General features: G+C 42.1%; 1 non-coding gene across 1 annotated transcript; it reads right to left on the reverse strand.

The window, feature by feature from the left end:
* Positions 1–1,029: 1,029 nt before the first annotated feature.
* Positions 1,030–1,136, reverse strand: LOC148555308 (small nucleolar RNA R71). The gene has a single exon (XR_015887033.1). It is a non-coding gene; the product is annotated as a small nucleolar RNA R71 (small nucleolar RNA).
* Positions 1,137–6,482: the final 5,346 nt, after the last annotated feature.

Raw genomic sequence — 6,482 nt, forward strand, 5'->3', positions numbered from 1 at the left:
AGACAACCTAGGAATTGAAACTCCCGGAATTGAACTGGTTTTGAATTGTGACATATGCTTTGGATTAAAAAATTTGATTTGGGAATTAATCATTGGTCTAGGCTATACTTTCAATGATGGGATTCTAATTTGTGAAAACCTAGATCGACGGTAAATCTCCTGCACATCAAATTTTGGCACCGTTACCGGGGAATTACTTTAAGTGCAATGAGTGCTATAATTTTGGTTGTTGTGAATATGTGAATAGTGTGAATATTTGGTTTTTGTTTGCTACTTGGTACTAATTTGTAGTTATTGATTCTATCTAGCTAGTCTTGGTAGTTGTTAATTGCTAGGTTGATTTATGTTTATTTGCCCATTCTTGTTTTGCTTTTCATAATTGTATGCTTTTATTGCTTCCTCAGTTGAATGACCCGGTCATTTCTAGACCCGAGCTTAGCCCCTTTTGATCTGGAAATAGAAAGAACTTTAACTCATATTAGGCAAACTCGGCGCCGACTAGCATTTGTGAATAGTGAATTGGGCTTGCTTGAAGAGCACTCCAATTCACTATCACCATCAATCCATGACCATCATTCTTCCATTAACGAGGAAACCTTATATTCATCTGTGGGGAGTGCTGAAATCTCTGTGAGTGACTCAGGTGACGACACCATGGCGGATCTACCTCGTAGAATCACTTTAAGGGAAGCCGGAGCTCCTGATATTAACTTGCAACCGATACAAATCCGGTATCCGGCTTTAGATCCAAATTTTGAGCTTAAGACTGGCACAATCATCTTGCTCCCCAAGTACAATGGACCGCCCAGAGAAGACCCTCTTAAGCATCTTAAGGATTTCCAAGTTGCATGCTCCACTGCGAGAATACCTGGTGTAGATGAAGTAGTAGTTTTGGTTTTTGCTTTCCCTTTCTCTTTGGAGGGAAAAGCAAAAGAATGGTTTTAGACTCAACCGGGAGATATGATTTCTGATTGGGACTTGTTACGTAAGGAATTTCTGGAAAAGTTTTATCCACCACAGAAAACAGACAAGCTGCGAAAGAAAATCTCTTGTATTGTGCAACGAGATGGGGAGACTCTTTATGAGTACTGGGAGAGATTCAAAAAGTTGTTGGAAGCTTGCCCCCACCACCGTATTGACGAGTTGGTACTTATTAGCTACTTCTGTCAAGGGATGAACCCCCAAGATAAGCTTTTCCTAGATGCCTCTAGTGGAGGATCACTCACCAAAAACAAGACCGCTGAGGAAGCTTGGGAGATCATAGCAAACTTGGCGGACTCCACTCAACACTCAAGGGCAAGAAACCCACAACCAAAAGCTTTAAGTGAAGTTTCTCCTTCCGGAGATGCCGTTTTGACAAAGACCCTCGGTGAGATGACAATTTTGTTGAGACAAATCACCTAAGGGCAAAAAATCTCCCAAGCCTTGATATCTTCTCCACCTCAACCTCCAAGGATTGAAGGACCACCAAGATCATGTGGTATTTGTGCTTGTAACAACCATTACACTGATAAGTGTCCTACATTAGCGGTAGCTAATCCATACCCACAAAGACCCAACTACAATCAACATGGAGGAAATCAAAACCAAGGGTGGAGGGATAATTCTAACCAAAGGTGGAACCAAGCCCCACAAGCTCAACCTTACCCAAGCCAATAAGCCTACTATCATCAAGCTCCTCAAGGTCAACCACAATACCAACAATCCTGCCAACAACCTCCACAATCTCAACCTCAAGGGAGGTATCAACATCCACATAGTAGACCTAACCCTCCTCAAGGCAATCAAAGTTCTACTCCTAATCAACCCTACATGAATGACACACTCCAAACCTTTATGCAAGAGCAATGAGACTTTCATAAGAAATAAGAAGTGTATATGGCTACAATTGCCGAAGCACTCACCCGTTTGACTATTTCTTCTCCTACTACACAAAATGTCCAACAAGCCTCAACTTCTAGTGGTTTACCCTCACAACCTCAACCGAATCCTAAGGGGAGCATCAATGCTATCACCCTTAGGAGCAGCACCAAGTTGGATGAAATTGGTGTTGTACTTACAAGTTCGAGTGACGAAACCCATAAGGAAAAGGTGGGATAGGATATGAGAGTGATGAAGGATGAAGAGGAAGATGTTGAGAAGGATGGGGAGGAACCGCTCAAGGCCAAGGAGCCAAGGAGAAAAAATCTGGTTGAAGAGCCTATGCCCATTCCATTCCCAACTTTGGCCAAGAAGGCCAAGAAGCAAGAATAACTTGACCCCAACATGGTGAAAATTTTTAAGAATGTTGAAGTCACCGTCCCTCTATTTCAAGCCATTCAACAAGTGCCCAAATATGCCAAGTTCCTCAAAGATGTTTGACCCACAAGGAGAAAATTGGCGAACTCAACAAAAGGCCGGTAGATGATTCTATCTCTTCTCTAATTCCTGAAAAATGCAACGATCCCGGCCCATGTTTGGTTACTTGCTTAATTGGTGGGATAAAGTTCACAGATTGTATGTGTGACTTGGGGGCGTGCGTAAGCATTATGCCACTCCCCATTTATGAGAGATTGAACTTGTCACCCTTAAAGAGGTCCGGGGCGAGATTCGTGTTGGCCGATAAGAGCATTGTATCAGTTGTGGGGATTGCAGAAAATGTTCTGGTTGACATCCAATGTTTACTCTTCCCGGTAGATTTCCACATTTTGGAGACTCCTCCCATTGACTCAGACAAGCCATCATCCATTTTACTTGGAAGGCCGTTTCTAAAGACATTCCGTTTCAAGCTAGATGCACATTCAGGAGTCTATTCTTTTGAGGCCGATGGCAAGGTAGCAAGATTCACGTTGGAGGAATCCAAGAAACCCATCCTCGAAGCATATTCTATCTTTGGGTGTGATATAGTCGAAGATGAAGTGATTGAGGTTGGTAAAGAACAAGAAGAAGAGAAGGTCACCAAGAAGTCTAATTCAAGAGATCACACTCAATCCAAGAATGCCAAGGATTTGGAGATTTTCCTCCTTGGAGAAGTTCAAAGTGACCAATGAAGCCATGCAAGGTCCAACATAGGACTCTAGACCAAAGTGCTTGGTGGGAGACACCCCACCATGGTAAGATTGTTCCAACTTTATCTTTTTGTATATAGCTTTTTGAATTAGTTGCTTTCTTGTGGTATGATGATTATATTAGTTTTGATTTGGTATTTTTTTTCTTGGATTGAATAAGTTTGATTGCTTATGGATCATTAATTTATGCTTGTTTGTATGATTTGGGGTTGGTATGTTGCTATGCTATAGGAAGGAACTTTAGTTTTGAAAAGAAAAATTTTTCTGAAACAGGGCATCTGTGCGAGCGCACGCCTCTGTGCGCCCGCACACTCTTTGCAACATCCTCTAGTCGCAGCGCCAGAACTGCCTCTGCGTGGGCGCTGCCCTATTTTCTGAGACTCGTACATGCGCACCCACTTGTGCGTATGCACGACTGTCCCTTATTGCGCTTTCTGTGCGGCCGCACAGACGTGTGCGTCCGCACACCAATGGACAACCCTCTGGTGGGAGCGTCAGCATGAGTTGTGCACGTGAACAACCTCCGCCATCTTTGTCCGTGTGCGTGCGCACGGACCTGTGTGCGCACGCACACACGACTCTGGACCTCAAGCAATTTAAAAAAAAGAGCTTTCTGTGCGAGTTCACGCTCTTGTGCGTCCGCACGCATTGTTACAACCCCTCTGGTGGGAGCAACTGCACGCTCTGTGCGCTTGCATCCCCAACCTTTTCGTGTCTTGTGCGTACACACCATCTTAGGTGTACTCACACATCCCTCTATCTTGCGACCTCTGTGCGCGCGCTCCCTGTTGTGCGTCCGCACACGCTTACACACCCCTTCTGGTTGCAGCGATCGCATGCTGTGTGCGTTCGCAATCCTTCCAATTTCTGCTTGTTGTGCATCCGCACAGGCCTCTGTGCGCCCGCACACGACTCGTTTTGGGCATTAACAGGGAAACCTGCCCTGTTGAGAAGCAATCTCATTCTCTTCTTTTTCTCATTGTTGCTGCTCCCCTCACCACAGCCCTCAGTTTTAGGCGACCCTACCGCTGGCCACCGCCGCCGTCAAGCCGCTACCAACCCTCTCTCTCTTTTCTCTCTTTTCTCTTTTTTTCTCTTTTCTTTTCTTTCTTTCTTTCCTTTCTCTTTTCTCTCTTCACCACCGGTGAGTTCTCCCTCTTCGGCATTTTTTTGGCGAATCCAACCGCCGTAACTCGCAGTGGCTATAAGAAGTGCCATTGTTTTCTTCCCCTTTCTTGTTTGTTTCAACCTTCAATTTTCAGGTTCTTATTTTCCCTTTTGTTGATTTTAAAATTGTTTTGATTTTGTTTTTATGTTGCTTATATTGAATTTAGTTCTTTTCTTTGTCTTTTATGTATTGCAAGTATTGATATTTGATTATGGGTTGATTATGATTGAATTTGAGCATTAATTGTGATAAGCTTGCACATTGCATACCACATGTTTTATTAAATGCCTCAATGAATATTTGTTTTGATTCATATGACATGGCCATCATACGTGTTCAAATTATCTCTTGTTAGGCATATTGTATGAATTGTGCAACTTCAATTATACCTTTTGATGGTAGTTAAGTGAATTCACCAATGCATTTCCTTATTTGTTGATGCACGATTTTGGTTACAAATGCATTGTGTTATGTGAAACTTAATTGTCATTGTTCATCTCGGAGTTTGGATTCGGTAATCACGTTACAATTGTTCAACTTTAGATGATGTCTTGATCAAACATCTTTTGGCCTTAACTTAGAACATGGCACATGTGGTCACCACTTATTGAGGATGAGCAATTGACACTTCACTTTGAGTGCATGGTTATTGTTGTTGTACACTCTTTTGCTAATGAAATTTCTTGCCAACAACCTCAATGACCATTACATTCAAAGCGTGTTAATAAATCAATTGGTGCGAGCTTGAAGTTGCTTTTATGTCCATGTTTTAGCCTTGCAACTTAAGCACTTATTTGAGAAGCATTGAACTTTGTCCAGTAAACAATGTGGTTGCTGTGGTATCTGGCCGGTGTGTGTGTTCCAACCGCGCGCATCATTGGAATATAGAGACCGTGTTTTTATAAACCACACTATTTTAAAAGCTTCTTTTAACCTTGTGAGTGCTTCCTCAGTAATTTTGTTTTATTGTTGCCCTATGATCTTGAAAATCTTTTATTTTATTTTCAGGATGCGAAAGAAGGGTAAGGCACCGGTTACTTCGCCGGTTGAGCAAACTACCGCTCACTTTCCTGATGTTTGGCGGGATCGCCAAGGTGATAAACTGAGTACCTTGGTCAACCGAAGAGCCGACTCTCAATACAAGGCAATTGAGAAGTGCACAATCCATTGGGAGTGGCCGTTGAAGGTTCCAAGCCAGTACAAGGCGACCATTCATCAAAGGATTGCCTCGCTTTGTTGGGAATTTCTCTAGCGAGAACCCATTGAAGTCAATGAAACTATGGTGTGGGAATTCTACGTAAACTACCAAGGTTGGGAAGCAAAATCAGTATTCCTCCGGGGAAAGATGTTGGATACTTCCAATCAAGCTCTAGAAGCTATTCTGAACATCCTCCACATTCCGCTTGAGAAGGATGATTATTCCATGATAAAAGTGGATGTGTTCAAAGGAAAAATATATCTGACTCCCATTGTTGTGAGAATAGGCCATCCTGGTGCATCTTGGAAGTATAGCAAAGGGAGAAATTCTGTTCCCACTAGCATTGCATACTCTGATTTGAATGCCGAAGCTCGTATATGGCATCAGATTGTGGCGGACTACATCATCCCGAGCATCCACACTACCCATGTCAGATTTAGAACTGCTTTGCTACTTTGGGCTATTTTGCAAGGGAAGCATTGATGAACGGAATTTTTGACGGTATAGAATTTCACAATTGAAATCTCGTCGAAGTATAGTTTCTAAACCAATCAATAATCCTTTCATACAAAAATTTTGTTTGTCACAAGTACAAATCCCTAAAATTATAAACCGAAGTTTTTAAACCTCGGGTCGTTCTCCCTAGGAATTACAATAAAGTGTTCTTGTTATTGGTTGAGGTATGTTTTGGGGTTTTGAGAATAAGAAACAACAAATATAAATGGTAATGAAAATAAACTAACAACTAACAAAGCTCTTGACAAGGTATGAGAACTAGAAGTCCTATCCTAGCTATCCTCCTCAATTGTTGACCACAAATTATCCATTGCTACCACTTAGTTAACCTCTAACCATGGAGGAAAGTCAAGTGGATGAATTAACTTGGTTCCACAAGTCCTAGCCAACTCCCAAGGGAAAGACTAGCTTTAGTGGTATCCAAATCAATTAGCAACTTCTAATTACCAATCAACAATGGAATTAGATAACTCAAGCGTCACTAATTACTCTACCTAGGCCAAGAGGAATAAAATATACACTAAAATCCAACCAAGCATTTCATCAAACACTT

This window comes from Arachis ipaensis, chromosome B6 (assembly GCF_059453495.1).
Source record: "Arachis ipaensis isolate K30076 ecotype BB chromosome B6, ASM5945349v1, whole genome shotgun sequence".
NCBI classification, from domain to species: domain Eukaryota; kingdom Viridiplantae; phylum Streptophyta; class Magnoliopsida; order Fabales; family Fabaceae; genus Arachis; species Arachis ipaensis.